The sequence below is a fragment of the Passer montanus genome, unplaced genomic scaffold, assembly GCF_014805655.1.
Source record: "Passer montanus isolate IOZ18808 unplaced genomic scaffold, ASM1480565v1 scaffold9, whole genome shotgun sequence".
NCBI classification, from domain to species: domain Eukaryota; kingdom Metazoa; phylum Chordata; class Aves; order Passeriformes; family Passeridae; genus Passer; species Passer montanus.
In genome coordinates, this window is record NW_024374367.1 from 15,574,171 (window position 1) to 15,590,811 (window position 16,641).

The window sequence follows — 16,641 nt, forward strand, 5'->3', positions numbered from 1 at the left end:
TCTCCAGCTTCCTGGTGGGTTTGTGCCTTGGGATCCGCAGGAGGTGCAGCACAAGGATCAGTCCCTGTGGCATTCACGTTCTCTGAACAGAGAGAAACACAATTCTCTCTCAGGACGTTTTCCTGGAGAAGCACAGAGAGAAGAAGAGAAAACAATTCTTATCTCTATTCTCTGCTCCTGCTGTTTTTGCACATGTGGAAAGTGTTACGGAGATTGTTTACCTGAAGTGATTTGTCAGTTGGATTCTTTGAGCCAATTGGCCAAGGAAAGAAAACAGCCTCAATTCTGAGGATTGTTTTGTTCCCTTGGCCAGCTGGCTCAAAGCTGTGTCCAGACTGTCTCAGACAGTCATGGCTTTTTCTTTAGTATCTTTTGCATAATACAGTATAGTTCTCTTTAGTATAGTTATAATATAGTATCAATGTAATCTAGTATAGTTTTAATAAAGCAGTTGTTCAGCCTTCTGAATCATGGATGCCAGTCATTCCCAATGTTGCCATCACCCTGAACTGGATAAGGCTCTGCTTCCCTGGGATCTGCTTCCACTCCCACCCAGAAACCCTGCCCAGTTTAGGCTCAGCTCTGCCTTCCCTTCTGCCCTTTCATCTCCCTGCGGGAGACAGAGCCCAGGCAGACCCCACACGAGGGAGAGCAGAGCAGTCACCCTGATTTACCCTTCCAATATCCCTTCAAGCATTCCCAGCTCAGTCCCAGACCACCCTGGGCTGCAGCACTGGTGGGGCTGGGAAAGCTCCAGCTGGGAATGAGGATGCAGAGATCAGAGGTGCAGGAATGGCAGATCACCAGAACCTGCTCCCTGTGAGCTGCTGGGCATTTTATTTTGGAGTAACCCACGTCCAGGTTAGTGAAGCAGAACCTGATCATAATAATTATGTCACTTTTTGTTTTCATAGGAAGAAATTAATAAGTTGTTCAGCTTCAGCAGAACTACTCTGAATTGATCCAAATATGAGAACTGACTCTCAGTGTCGTGTACTAGCACAGCCCCCACAGAGAAAAATGCATGTGCTGTAAAAATATCTATTTTATCAGGTAGCTCAAGCCTCTGGGGTCTGCCTGCATTCCCCACCCGAGTAACTGAGAGCAGGAACAGCTCTGAATGTGCTTGTTAAGTGGGCCTGATCAATACAAATCTATTTCTCAATTAAGTAGAAGATCCTGGTGTATGTATGTTGCCTGCAGGCCAAAAGAGTTCAGAGCAAAACTGGATTCCAGAATACAAAGTTGTGTTGTTTTTGCTCTGTCTTTTAAATGAGCTTTACCAGCATGCAACTGCAATCCTTGTGAACTCTGCAGATTAAATTTCCTTGCAGTAATGACCACTAGGAATTAGTGAAATGTTAATCTTCCCACCTGCTGTGTACGATTATACACGAGTCTAATCAACCTGATTACAAAAGAAAGTAATTTCTGCTTTTACAGGGTTTTTGTTGTTGTTGTCTGCTTTAGTTCTTCCTGAGGAGCCGTGAAATTCCTTACCCTGTATTTTAAAGCAAAAATAATTATTAAATTAAAATGTGTAAAGGGGAGCAATGGAGGCTGATAGTAATTGCTTTACAAGAGATACAGTAATTGATGCTCTGAGGATTTATTTGAAAGCATGGAAGTGAATTAGGAACCTGCTTTATCTGGATTTGCTGGCTCTGATGAAGTCACTGCTTCTTTGTGTCTTGGTTTTCAGCTCAACTCTTCTTAATGAGAATGCTAATAATTACAGTGGCAGTAAATTGTTTTAGGGACACAGGAGGATGAGAGCCACATTTTAATGTCATTTAAAGTCACAGTCAACTTTCTGCCGCCAACCATGAAGGAGGAAACTCACCTGAATCCATCAGAGATTGGATCCATCCAACTCCTGGAAAATTCCAGCCATATCCAGACATGTGGGTGATTGTAAAGACAAGCTAAAAAGCTACATCTGATTGTATTTCTTGCTTAAAGCTTTGTTAAGGCTGAGCCCACCCACCTTGGGAACAGGTGCTGCAGTGCAGAGAGGATTTCCAAGTCATAAATCCAGGAAAATGAGTGTACAGACAATTAAAAAATCCAAGGAATGTGGGGTAAGCCACAGCAAATGTTATCCTGCTTCATGCAGCAGTCAAAGCCAATTTCCTGAGCAGCCACAGAACACCTGAACTCCACCCCCTGCACATGGAAACACCTGGAATAATCCCTGGATTCAAAATCATAATATCCATCCATCTGATCAATTTATGGCTGCCAGTCATCCAAACCCATTCCAGGCCTGGAGAGCAGCACTGCACAGGCAGGTTCAGTATTCCCAGAGCAGTGAGATGCCCACACGTGCCCCAGTGTTCCAGCAGTGCTGGGATCTCCATGGTGACAGCGTGTGCCACATCCCTGAGTTACCTGAGTGATCATTGCCATCCTTTCATCTGATCCTCACTTTTCATCTCTGCCTCGAGTGCACCAGGCTCCTAATGGAGAGGAATTGACAAACATCCTCATATTCCTTAGAGGAAAAGCAATTTTTTCTCATCTACACTCCTGCAACTTAATTCAGCTAACAGCTTTTGCAGGAAGAGCTGCTCGTGGCAGTCAGGAATTTGCCTTTGACACACACACAGAGCCAGCTGTAAACTGGGCTGGAGGATGGCAAAAAACACCTTGCTAAAAACATCCCCAAAAGCTGTCACATTCATATTTTCTGGAAAAATCTCTTTGCTAAGGATTTCTCTCCTGGGAAGCTGAGAAGCCTCAGAGAAAAAGGAAAACAATTTTATCTCATTTGCTTCTTCTGTGTTGTGCTCATGTGGAATGTGTTTGGAGATTGTTTACCCACAGGTGATTGTTTCATTGGTTTCGTGTGAGTTGTTTTGACTCATTGGCCAATCAGGGCCAAGCTGTGTCAGGACTCTTTCCAGAGTCACAAGTTTCATTATTATCTTTTTAGCCTTCTGCAAGTATCCTTTCTGTATTCTTTAGTATAGTTAGTATAGTATTCTTTAATATAATATAGTATCATAAAATAATAAATTAGCCTTCTGAGAATGGAGTCAGATTCATCATTCCTCCCTGCCATAAGGGTCCCTGCAAATACAATAAAAAACCTTTAAAGAAGCCCTTTCCTCCAAACCTGGGGCAGTCCCAGCTCTCCCACACCCCCAGTTCTGCCCAGCCCTACTTCTCCCAGTGCAGAAATGCCAGAGCTAACCTCTGCTCTTGCTCATTTCTGGCTATGGCACAGAAAATGAACGTGGCTGAACCCAGGCCTTCCAGCAGCTGCAGTCTGGAGAAAAATCCTCCTGGGATGCCCAAGCAATGTGTCACCCTGTGGCAGGAGCTGTGGATGTGGATTTTGGAGGGTGCTACAGCCACAACTCCCACAGCCAGAATTCCCAGGGCTGTGCTGTGGTTCCTCCCTCTCCCTCCTCCTCCTGCTCTCTAACTCTGCTTTTAAGGAAACTGAACATTTCCAGTTTGGCTTGTTAAAATCTTCAATACCTCAAACAATCTGGGTTCTCTCACACTTTGGGTTGTACAGGAATGTCCTTGGGAGAGGAACCCCCAGGCTGTGAAGGGAATTTTGGAGATAGAAACCCATATCCCAACCAGGGCACCCAGCAAGCTCAGCAGTGTGAGACACTCGTGTGACAGAGATAAAGACCATTCAAATGGGGTTATCAGCTGTAAAACTGCTCCTGAGACACACTGCAAGCCTGTCCTGAGGGCAGAGGGAGGCCAGCCTTGGTGAGTGTGACACGAGGGGGAGCGGGGCTGATTGCTGTGCACCCCCAGTGCCTGCATTTTGGGGTTTAATCTGTTTCTTGTTGGAGAAATGAATCCAAGAGATGATTGAAGTGCTGTTCCCAGCACTCTGCAGTCCCCTGCTCCCCCTCCCAGCACAGTCCCTGTTATCTAACACCTGGGAGGGGATTTAAAAGGAACTCTTCATCTCATTTCGTACATTAGTGCCAAGTTTAGCTTCTGTAGGTAACAGTTTCTGTTTGAACTAATAAAGAGGTATGTTTAGAATCTCAGGGGCACACTCTCTGCTCATTTGAAACAAATGAGCGTTATATAAGGAGGAACGGGAGCTACAAATAGGACTCATAAAATTAATTGGCTGTGAGCTGCAGCGGTGTGCAGCCACTGAAGGTGACGAGTGGCCACAGGGTGTCCTTCCCCCTGCACAGCCCTGGGGACAGCAGGGCCAGGCTGGAGCCCTGGCACCACTGCCACGCTCCCAAGAGCTCCCCCTTGTCCCACTTATGCTGCCCCAGAGGAGCTGTGCCTCCCAAAAGGGGCAGGGATGCTGCAGCCAGAGCCTGCAGGTTCTGCACCCTGCAGAGAGCCCCCCATGGCTCCTGATGGAGCCACAGCTCTGCCTTTTACAGATGGAAAGGGAAAAATGGGGATATTTGGCATGTGTGGTAGAAAGACAAGAAAATATCCAAGGAAAACCCATTGCAGTTGGGGAAGGTGTGTCCTGCTGGAAAGAAGCAGAAATCCCTTTCTCACCTTTCAGCCTTTCTCACCTCAGGAAATGCAGCCTGTGGTAGCCCCTGGCCAAAGCAAGAGGAGGGACAGGGCTGGACATTCCCCAGGGCTGGAAGGAGCCCTGGAGGCAGTTTGTGTCCCACCTCCCTGTCTGGGGTTGGGTGTCCCAGGGACACCTCTGGTGTCACCGCAGAGCCATCCAGGCTGGAAAACACCTCTGAGCTCAGCAGGTCCAACCATCAACCCAGCAGCACCACGCTCACCACCAAACAGCTTCCTCAAATCCCATGTTCAGGTTTGTCAGAACACTTCCAAGGATGGGACTCCACCACTGCCCTGTTCCAACATCTGGCAACCCTCTCCATGAGGAAATTTCCCCTAATACCCAACCTGAACCTCCCCTGGGACACCACCAGGCCATTTCCTCGCCTCCTGTGCCCTGTTGCTGACAGCATCCCTGACTGCCCCAGGGCTCTGATTGCCCAGCCTGAATTCCCATCCCAGCTGTGGAACCACATCCAAACTGACACAAAGCAGCACGTGGCACCTGAAATTCAGCTGAACACCCTGTGCACTCCCTCCCCCAAAGCAGGTGACCTGTTTTCCACACGTTTTGTTGGAATGTTTCATTTTCCAGCCCTTGCTCCTGGAGGGCACAGCGACTTTTCCTACAGAAATGGGCTTGGTCTGCCTGAGCAGAGCCATGGAAGCTCTTCTCCTGCCCCCTGTTCAGCTCCTGGCACCATCCCTGAGTGTTTGGAGAGCAGGTTCTGCTCCACAGCAAAGGCAGCAGAGCCTCTCCACACACACAGCCCTGCTCAAACACATTTATGGGCTCTGAACCCATAATTGGTGTTTCTTCAGCTGGAACCTCAGAGCCAAGTGCAGGGGGTTTATCTGGGGCTAACAAAAGCCTCGTGGCATTTCCTAGATAGAATGAAGCCCGAGTTTAGCAATTATTCATAGCCTCACACACTTTCTTGCAGGCAGCCGAGCTGACTTGGCAGACTGGAGCTAATTGGGTTTACAGTAGAATGAAGTTTTGATTGAAGTGCCTCGCTTAAAAAAAAAAAAATATTCCACATCCCCCCACACCCCTGCTAACATTACTCTGGAGCATGTAAAACAACCACCCCACATCTTAGCAAAGGAGAAATGCAGGGATTTTGATTGCTTTACCAAGCAAAGACCCACAAGTGAATAATTCTGAATGTTTGATGTGCTGTATTCTGATCCATAATTCAGCGGCTGCGTGTGCCTGACATTTCTGGCTGCTTTTGAAGTTCATGAAACCCCTGCAGTCACCAAGGGGAGGGATCCTGCCTGGGGAGCCAAGGTGGGCACTGAACAAAAGGTGGGAAGAAAAGGGTTCCAAAGCTAATGCACAAAAACCTTGGAGAATGTAAATGAATGTAGCCTCGAGTTTACCGAGTAAATAATTCAAATTCTACCGTGGTGATTTATGAAAATAAAAAGACATAGTTTAATGAGCCCAGCAGGCAGCAGGTGCTTCTGTTTTAACATGTTAAAGGCAAAAATCAAAAGGCAGAAGCTTTTTCCTGTTTCATGGTCCCAGTTTAAAATAAAAGCTCTTCCCTGCACTTCAGGGATGTGCTGTGCTCAGCAGTTTTGCTGCTCCTGGGAGGGTCCTCTGAATGCTCCCATCACCAATTTCCACACAGCCACCTGGAGAACCCTTGCAGACCTTCTGGGCAGACCGTGGGCAGGGACACCTTCCACCATCCCAGGTGTCCCCAAGCCCCAGTGTCCAACCTGGCCTGGGGCACTTCAGGGACCCAGGGGAGCCCCAGCTGCTCTGGGCACCCTCTGCAGGGAGGGGTTTGTGCCTGGCCCATGCAGGGCTGAGCCAAGCCATGACCCTGCAGAGAGTGAAATCATCTCGTGAGGTTATTTAGTGCAAGGAGAAGAGAGGGAGGAGTGGCATGGCCAAGGAGGTTCCTCCCTGGAGAGCCTTCCCAGCTGTGTGAGACTAAACCCCACGGAATTCTCCACAAGCCCCAGGGGAAGGCAGCGAGGTGTTTGCAGCAGCTGGGAACTCCCACTCCCACACCAACGTGAGGAAATCATCCCTGAGCCCTTGCAGGTGTGCCACATCCTCAGCGAGCTCCCTCCCTGAAGTGGCTGCTGCAGAGGGGGTGGCAGCAGGGGACAGGGACATCCATCACCTGGTCCCACTCCTGACTCCGGGGATGCACGGCCGCCACCGTGTGTCACCCACAGCTGTTGCCATGGCAACTGGAAATCATTAAACATAAATAAACCCATTTTTGTGACACAACTCATAGAGTGCCTGCCTTCTGCCAGGAGTTTAAATTTGGCCTGTTGGGCTAATTTGATGGGATGCCACGAGTGAGGGCCCGATTCGAAACCACAAGTCATTTTTCTCCTTGGAAGAGTGGATAACTGAGTCTATTAATCCAACAATACATTTAAAGCTGAGTTATTGTGACAAGGGACTTCCATTATCCATTTCATCGAGTTGCAAACTGTCAGAATAAATCTCAGGGGGTTCAGGAAAAAAGCTGCCTGCCTTTGTTGGCTGTTTTTATATGCCACAACAGTTTAATTTGGTTCACTTTTACTCATGATACTGTACAACTGTACAGGGGGAAGTTCATGGGGAACCTACTACAGAAACTACAGAACTTCATGGTCCTCAAAGTTTTTTTGTTTCTTTTTTTTTTTTAAGCAGCCAGGACAGTAAAATTTGACCACCTTGACATTGACTTCAATGACCCTTTTCCTTATACATTTCAGTTTTAACTATAAATAGTTCTCCCTTTGGAATGAACATTTGCAAATTAAAAATGCTTTCTTAAAGCTATGGTTTTATCTTTCAAAACAAATTGACTTTAACAATTAGAACTCATATAACCAGAAATGAATCAACATAAAGCATTAAAAAGAAGCAGGAGTATGCACCTTAAGATGTCAAACTGGAATTCAGAAGGTGGGATTTTCAATTTTAGGGCTCTACAGTGACTTTAACTGCAAGGCACCTCATTCTCTCACCAGTTCTGCAGATGATGATAACTCTTAATTATCCTTTATTTGCTTGGTTTTGTAATTAAAGCTGTTCTAGAAGAAAATTATTAAGTGATGTGATTGGGAACTGCCCATGAATTTGGGAGGGCAGAAGGGCTGAAACTGAAACAGAGAAGGAAGGAGGAGAAGGAGCCAGTGTCACTCGGGGCCTGAAAAGCAGAGATGGAAAATTCCCAGTGAATTCCCAGCCCCGTGTGCTCACACCCAGCAGTGAGGGAGGAGGTGACACCATGCCAAGAGCTACCTGGGGAGTTTGTTTTCCATCTGTGCCCCCAGCTGCAGCCCTGGCCAGTCCCCCACGGGATGGGACCTTTGAGGTTCCTCCTGCAGCACTGACACTTTAACCCCAGGCCAGCACTTGGTTGTCAATTATTCCCCTCAAGTTTCATTTCAAAGCTGCTGTGAGCTGCAGGAAGCCCAGAGAGAGGCAGAGGAACGTGCACAGCAACACCCCCTACACTAATTACAGCCTTTACAGATAATATTCATTTTGAGAAGCGAATTTTGAAGGTTTTTAAGCAGCGCTCAGCGCTGGCTGTGCTCCCATGCAGGACACACAGGAGTTCAACACCCAAGTGCTGAGGGGAGGGGAAAAACAAGGAAATCAAACTCAGGAGTTTCTGGAGGGCAGATAAACCCCTGGCTGGGAGGCAGCAGAGTCCCAGCTCTGGATCTGGAGGGCAGGTGGCATTAATGGCACTGGGGAGGCTCTGCCAGGCCTTGCCTGGGGATTTCCTCTGAATTTCAGCAGCTGCAGCTCCCTGAGCCAGGGAAGCTGGAAGGACACACAGACCATGGCTTGCAGCCTTGGGAAGGAAAAGGTTGAAATCTGGGTTGAAATCAATATTTTGGCCAGTAACAGTGCATAAAATATCTCACTTCATGCAGCCAGGGGCAAGGACAAAGGGAAAAAAAAAATCTGTCTTAAAGTCCTTTACATCTCAGATTGATTCTTTAGAGAGGATTCGCTAAGAAATAAACATTGTGACTTCAACTGCTTTTAATTCCACCCTCTCAGCACTATGGCTGTGAAACAATGAAAACTCTAATTCCTGCTCTTCCCCAAAGTCATCATTTGGTCTCAGGAGGTGGTCGGCAGCTCAGTACAAAATGTCAGTGTCACAACTTCACAGCTCCAGCCCGCTTTTGATCAGATCTGGGAGTGAGAGAGATGCAATATGCTCCTTCCTTTACTGTCACCACAGAGTATTCATTAGCTTTAATTATTTTTTAGGTTCTAGGGGGAACCATTAAAAAAATTAATCACAAATGGAAGGAGCAGCAGCCGTATGTGGCCGTAAAAAGACAATAAAGCATTTTAGGATCCACATTTGTTATGATTTACACTCCAAACAGGACCAAAGGTAGCATATGGTGATTGCCATAAAGTGCATTTATTATAAAAACACAGAGATTTATCCCCCAGCTTGGTTGGATGCAAGAAGTTACATTTACTTTAACTGATATTCAGATTGTTGTAATACCAGAGCTGGGGTGGGGGGGAGGTTGTAGCAAGCCAAACCTCAGCTTGTTTTTTCTACAAATTCATCCTTGATTTTTTCCACTGGTTCCAGCTGAGCTGCTCCCAGCCCTGCATGCAGGAGGGGTTTGGACACAGGTCAGCTCCTGCTCCGGGGCACCAACTGTGTCACCAGCTCTGGGCCCATCTGTGGCTAACAGAAGGGGCACCTCTGACTCCAGCACTGGGCTCCACGAGCCCAAAAGAACCCTCCCATCAGCTCAATGTTTCCTTTAATTTCAGCGTCTCAAGCCTAGTAAATATCTAATTGATAACAATAAACAGGGTGTTGCTTGTACTGTAAATAAGAGAAATAATATGTGAGATTATCCTATCCTCCTTGCTGGCTGAATGCAGGGAGGAAAATCAGAAAAAACAGAATTTAGGGCAGAGACACACCTCCAAGAAGGGGGCACAATATTATGGGGTGTTCCTATTAAAATCTGGAAATCATGACATTTTAACACCTTGAGGAACAGGACAGGACACAGCCCTTGGGGACATGGTGACACAGGGCTGCCTGAATGCCATGGACAACATCAATCCCTGCTGCAGCACAGAACCCTGCTGGATTTCAATCCTGACACCCACCAGGGCAGAGGCTCTCGGGGCACAGCCAAATTCTGCTTCCAGGGGCTCTGAAGTGAATTTTGAACTCAGCACTAACGGACTCAATATGGAACTGCCTCAATAAATAACCAGAAATAAAGGAGTGCTGGATGGCAGTGACCTCTCCTCTTTTATTTACTGTCCAATTCAATATTTTTAATTCTCCCAATCCAATCCAGAGCAACCTACACCAATATCCCTAAATGTCAGCACAGGCACAATCCCTGCTGGCAGGGGGAGGCTGCTGCTGGGGCAGGGCTGGTTTTAGGGAGGCAAAGCCAAGGCTGAGAGCAGGGACAGGGAATGTCTCACCCCTGCGTGTGGTTCAGGATGAAACCATCACATCTTCCTGCTCTGAAAGGTTCCAGTGCTGAGGGTTCCCCTGACAGCCTCTCTGCTGCTCCTGGCTCTGCAGCCTCCCCCTTTCCCTCTCCAGTCTGCTCGTGTTTGAAGTCTGGGAGACAAAAAGGTCAAAGTTGTAAAATAACTGCGGTCTCCTCCTCCTCCCCTTCCCTGCAGCTCAAGGGAAATGCAAGGAGTGGGCTTCCAGCTCCTCTAAAGGAAAGGTAATTGTTCTGCTCACCCTTCCCAGAGAGGCAGGAACCACTTTCCCACCCCACAGCCAACCTCTCCTTGTCCTGCACTGAACCTCTTCATGCTCAGCTCTGCTGACAGAACAATGGACAGAGCTAAAAAAATTACTTTTAGCCTCTCCTCCCAAAAAAAAACCCTCACAGACAGACAAACCAACAAAACCTTCCTTTAAAAGGGTCAAAATTACCATCAGGAAGAGCTGCACTTCCTTCAGACCACACCTGCTGCACCTGTGAGGGCTGTGGAGCTCCTGCCTGGTGCCAGCACAGATCCAGCACTGGGCAGAGCCCAGGCTGACAGGAATCCCTGTCTCCAGTGGAATTCCAGTGCCTGTGGAGAGCAGGGAGTGACAGGAGTGGGGTATTTATTTCAATTAAGTAGTACAAAGCATTGCATCTAAACAGGGCTGAAGGGAAGGGATTTGGTTCTTTAGAATGATCCAGCCTCAGAATTACACTGGCTCTATAGTTCTATATTGTACTCAGACATTATATGGAATTAGTCACAACAGGGAGAAAGAATCAATCAGTCCTGGCTAAGGAATTGAGATAATAATGACTCATTTGACGAGATTGCTCTGGAAAATTAATAATGACGGCGGTAATTACCAACCTGGGATGGCTGCAGTGCTCATTATTCTCCTCTTGCTCCGTTGAATTTTAAGTATTATGAAGACATTCGTTGGGGAGTTGTGTCTGCAGCTTTTTATCACAGCAAGGGCTCAGAGGTCCGAGGTGTTACACTGGGGGAGAGCACCCCAAACCCACTGCAGTGTTTGATCTGTGGCACAGAAATGTTGGTTATTAAGGGTTAATAAGCTGTGGCACGTCTGCAGCCTTTGCTCACCTGCATCCAGAGCTGCCCTGCTCCTTTGGGAAGTGCTGATGCCTCACCAAGATCTCCCTGTTCATGAACTGCTTTATCACCCCAGTGCCAAAGTTCCATGCTGGTGCTGAAAACAGCTGCAATTGGCTCCTTTTCCAGCCCATCCAACCCTCCTCCCCAGGACCAGGACACATCTCCAGCTCTTCCAGGCACCTGGGGGATAGGAAATGTTCTTTGGCACACCCATGGGGCTCTAAACTGGCTCTAAAAAGCCAGGAGTGAGTAACAAGGAGGCCACTGAGCAGCTGAGCTCTCAAACAGCTGCTGCACTCCCCCAGAGTGCCTACAGGGTTTATTTGTGTTTGGAGAGGCTCTGCAGTGGGTTCCCCTTCTGCTGAGCAGTGAGGGAAGGTCCTGGAACAGGCAGGAGAAGGAAAAACAAGTTTTTGTTAATGTTGAAGAGAAATTAATTTCTAGTTTTCTGAACAAGGCTGAGGTTTCTCGCCCCCTGGACTGATGAGTTTTGAACCCTTCTTCAGCTTTACTAGTTATTCTCATTTCTCTGCCAAAGTCTTTTTCCCCAAATGGCTTTTGGCCTGGATGACAAAAATTCAGCCCCACAATCTGAGCAATACAATTTCTACTTGAAATCCCAGATTTGATTTGGAACCTCTTTTTCCCCATTGCCAGAACAGGTCCTGGTTCCTGCATTATATGAATGATGAATCCATCCCCCAGAGAAATGGGATTTAGTTCATGGCTCCCAAAGATTGGTGCCTCACAATCTAGTGGTTTTATTAATTTATTTAATTAATGCAGGAGTGAAGCCACACACACACACAGAGGCTATATTTGCTGTGTTAGCTCTGTCCACTGCCTGAATATTTAAAAAATAACCACAACTAGAGCTCACCTTTAGCATTTCTCAGCAGATTTCACAGTATTTAAGAGATAAGGTCAATGAAACTAAATGAGATGCATCAACTCAACAGGAACTCAAGAATTACAAAGATTTTACAACCTTTAACCCAGCAGCACAACATGAGCAGAGACCTGTTCCCAGAGGCAGCAGGTCCATCCATTCCCTGATTCCAGCCCCACAGGAAACCACTGCATCTCCTGAAGGATTCACGGCTTTCCCCAAGAATTTGGAACACCATCCTGCTGCACGTTGAGCTCTTTGGAGCATCGGGATGGATGCTCAAACACTCCTCACCGTCAGTGCTCCCAACAGGAGGGGATTTATTGTGCTGAATGCTGAAAAGGACTGGCCCGAGGAGGTGGGAAATCCATCTGTGTGAGGCCAGGGATGCAGAGGCTGCTCGGCAGCACAGGTGGAACACAAATCTCAGCAGTGCTCAGCCAGGACTAAAACAGTCACGGACAGAGTCCCCTCTACCTGGGGATGTCACCTGTGAGCACAGTTCAAGAGCAAGCCCAAATTTAGTGTCCTTGCCATCCTGCCTGGCTCCAGCACTCCAAATCATCCATCTCTGCTCCTGCACTCCTTCTCCAGAGTAAACAGAGGCACCAAATTTCACAAGTGCAGGCAAGCTCCGAGAGTTAATTATTGTAATTACCCATTGAACAGGCTCCGAATGCTAATCTATAATAAAGTGGCCTATTAATTGGTGTTAAACTGCCATTAACCTGCCATTTCCCGTGTTTTCAAGCTGACCTGGAGCACAGCACTGTGGAAAACCCAATCCATTCCTCATTCCCGGCAATCACCGAGTGCCAATTTGAAGCAGAATTAGAAAAAAATCTACATACCTGGAATTGGAATGATTGTAACAAAGGGAAACATCATTCTGCTGCTTTGAATTCCAGCCCTTGACAGTGTAGGACTCCAGTTGTCCATGGTTTTCCATGGAGTGCTTTGTGCCACGTTCCCTCTGCAGTGTCTGTGGTCTCTGCAGGAATTGGGCTCTGCCAGGCTGGACTGGCACTGCCAGTGGTGCCTTGTGCTGCCCTAGAGCAGAGGCTGCGCAGAGCTACAGAATAAAGCAGGGATTGATTCAAAGGATCTCCTCCATGGATCCACCGCGGGCACCACCAGAGCCCAGCCAGGGCTGCCCCCAGGATGAACCCAAATGGCCCCAAAATGCACCCAGGATGAACCCAAATGGCCCCAAAATGCACCCAGGATGAACCCAAATGGCCCCAAAATGCACGAGCGCTGCCGGGGTCTCTCCCTGGGCTCAGCTCTGCTCCATGTGCACATTGCAGTTCAGTGTCCAACCCCAGCTGCAGCCCCTGCAGTCCCACCCTGCTTGTTTTTCTCTCTGCAGCCCACGGGGTTTGTGCTCCTGGGCTGAGATTGGGATCATTTGTCCTTGGTGCCCAGCTGGAGCAGGAATTGTTTTGTCTCCCTGCTCTGTGCACAGAGCTCACCATCCCCTGATGCGAACTCAGACCCACACACTAAAGCAGCACAGAATCTGAGAAATAGAAAAGCTGAAACCTGAGGCATCACCATCAGGGCAGTGACTCTGCTCCTGAGCTGCAAAGCTGCAGGTGGAGCAGATTCCCTCTGGAGCCCAGGCCTCCTCCTCCATGGCAGTGTCCCTGTGCCAGCCCACCAGGCCCAGCCGTGGTGCCAGGGGGCTCCAGACCTGCTCCTGCAGAGTCTCAACATCCAAACCCAGCAGGAACAGCACAACACCACCCCATGAACCCCTGAACCACTTTGGAATCATCCAGAGCTGCCCCTAAGGAGAAAACAGGGCCAGGTGTCAGTCTGTCTTTTCCACTGCTGCCTTCAGCTCACCTGTCCCTGTCTGGGCTTTAATTTGTAGCAGTGGACACAAAAGGTTGCTCAGGTACTTCTCAGAGGTCAGTTACACAATCCAGGTGCCCACCAGGGCAGTGAACTTCCACTTAAATCTGCTGCAAGAGGGAGAGCTGGAATTTCCATTTCAGACACCCATCAGGGGAGGCAGCTCTGCTGACTGGTCTCTTCCCAAAAACTGTCACTGAAGTGCCTTGACCTGCCAGAGCCTTTCTGAGGTTATCTCACCCGACTGACAGTTATCTAGACTAAGAGTTCTCTCTTTTCATTTTATATAACCAACTATAAAAGTTCAGGGGAACTTCAAGTGACCTTTAGAAAGTCACAAAATTATTCATTTCCTGAGAAATTCACCATTACTCAGCAGCACACTGCCTCCCTCTCCGTGTGAGATCCCACTGCACCCACTTCAGCAGCCCTCACCAGAGGACACAGGACAGAATTTGCCAATTTAAAAGATGTGCAAGAGTTTACAAAGAGTTTGAAGAGTTTGAAGAGTTTGGAGAGTTTGGAAGGGCAGCAGTGAATTTTTTATGTGCTAATCCAAACCTCTTGGTGTTCAGTTACCTTTAAAATCAGGTCCAGGATATTACAGAAGGGAAAAAAAGGGTCAGTTAACCAGAAATCCCATGGAAACAGATTTACCCTGTCCAGAGATTCTGTCCACGATGTTTGAGTGGTAACTAGGAAAATAAAACCTTTGTCATTTAGGATTACCTCCAGTTGTACTCCTTGCCAGGGCAGGGCTGTTGCTGCAGCTCATTTATGTCATTTTTCACTTTCCTTCCAGAATCCTTCCATCACATGTCTTGGCATGTTGAATTCCTAACCAGATTGTACTGAAAAATACAAAAAGCAAAGAAATAAAACCTGCAGTGCCATCAATAATAAACACAGGAAGCTTCTAGAGGTGAGAATCCATCTCATTCAATGCCTTCTGCTGTTGATGGTTATTATTCCTCCATTCAGGCTTTTCCAAGACATCAATTTGTCACTTCCTCTCCTGGCACTGGCTGCTTGCCTAAGTCCACCTGTGTGAGCCTCCTGTCTCCTCTTCCTCAAAAAAATGTGCAGATCTTCTCTTTGATACCATTTGCTGCCACTCAGATGCTCACCCACAGGAAATTCTCATTTATTTGTCTCCACAGAGGCCCTGTTACATTGATGAACTGGTTCTGTGGCAGCCAGCCATTTCTTTTCCTTGGGAGCAGACGGGCTGAGGCCACCATCACCTCTGGGCAGAAAACACAACCCCAAAACTGCCCAGCAGCAGTGTCAGCCCTTCCACCTGAGCTGGGAGTGAAGTTCATTCTCAGTTCTGACGCCGATCCCAGCTCTGGGTGTCACCTCCCATCCTGGGAATGATGTTCCTGGAGCAGCTGCTGCACAAACCCCTGTACCTGTGTGTGCTTCCCACCTTCCAGCTGACATTGTGCAGGGGAACCCATGAGCAGGGATTTTGGCAGGAGATTAGAGAGCTGTCAGTCCCCAGCTCTCTCATCCAGCCCTATCACACACAGAATTTATTGTTGCTGGGATACTGTCAGCCCTGGACATTCTGCTTTGCTTATCTTTTACTCTTCAGTGTTACATATTCCCAGTCTTTTCTCCAACTCCCTCATTACAATTCCATCCACTCCTCACACCTGCACAGTCCCTCCAGTTTCCCTCGTGTGCTCTCGCTGCCTCATTTTGTGTCAGTGACTTCAAATTCTGCTTGAGTGCACGTTCCCTTTACAGCAAGAGAGGAAAGGAAACCTATCCAGATAGGAAGCTGCCTTTTCTGCTCAGGAGAATGAACTCTGCAAGCTTTGCACTACTGGAATTACCTGGTTGGGCTCAGAGAGGATGGAAAAGCATAATCATAAAAATCCCAGAATGCCAGATGAATCCCAGAATGGTTTGGGCTGGAAAAGAAAAAAGCTCATTTTGTTAAAGCTCATTTTGTTCCACCCCCTGCCAAGGGACACCTTCCATTATCCCAGGGTGCTCCAAGCCCTGTCCAACCTGGCCTTGGACACTTCCAGCCTGGCATCCTGTGCCAGGGTCTGCCCACCCTCACAGGGAACAATTACTTCCCAATATCCCATCAGACCCTGCCCTCTGGCAGTGGGAAGCCATTCCCCTTGTCCACTATGATGTCAAGGACAGCTGTCAAAATCCAAAATGCCCATTGGAGCTCCCTCTACACTTAATCCCCCTTGCTTTTATTTCCCCAACGTGGTCCAAAATGGATGGGGAGACTGAGCAAAGGAATTACTCATCACACTTGTTCAAGAGACTGGCTCCTCAGAGCACCCTTCTTCTACAGAAGTAAAGAAAAACCTCATTGCATCCATCTGGAATATTTCCTTAATTACTTTAGGGTTGAAATCCAAATGCAAAGATTTCCATAATATCCCTAAGAAATTGGTTTAGTCCAAGGAAAGGAATTAAAAACTGCTCTTCATGTCTTGGGACTCAATGCCTCATTGCTAATGACTTTTCCTAAGCTGACAGTGATATTTCCAGGAAGGAGGGAGACTGGAGAATGCCATGGAATGGCATTTCAGTGTTGTTTCTGTTGTAAATCCAGCCAGGATGCACAGCCCAGCAGGAGGAGGGCAGGAAGCAGAGGGGTCTCTCCTTTCCTGGCTGGGTATTCAGGGCTGTGTCTCCTGCTCAGGATGAACATCCTTCCCTTGCTGCCAGCCCCTCAGGCACTCCCAAACTCACTCTTTGCCTGCTTTGCTGCTCCTGATTGCTCTGGCAAAGA

General features: G+C 47.8%; 1 long non-coding RNA gene across 1 annotated transcript in view; it reads right to left on the minus strand.

Annotated features, from left to right (window-relative positions):
• Window positions 1-8,466: 8,466 nt before the first annotated feature.
• Window positions 8,467-16,641, minus strand: part of LOC120514025 — a 36,888-nt gene continuing 28,713 nt past the window's right edge. The window contains exons 5-9 of the long non-coding RNA XR_005630402.1: window positions 14,604-14,725; window positions 12,869-13,089; window positions 10,883-11,050; window positions 10,458-10,600; window positions 8,467-10,130 (exon numbers count right to left, since the gene is read on the minus strand). This is a non-coding gene — a long non-coding RNA (uncharacterized LOC120514025). The remainder of the gene's footprint in view (window positions 10,131-10,457; window positions 10,601-10,882; window positions 11,051-12,868; window positions 13,090-14,603; window positions 14,726-16,641) is intronic.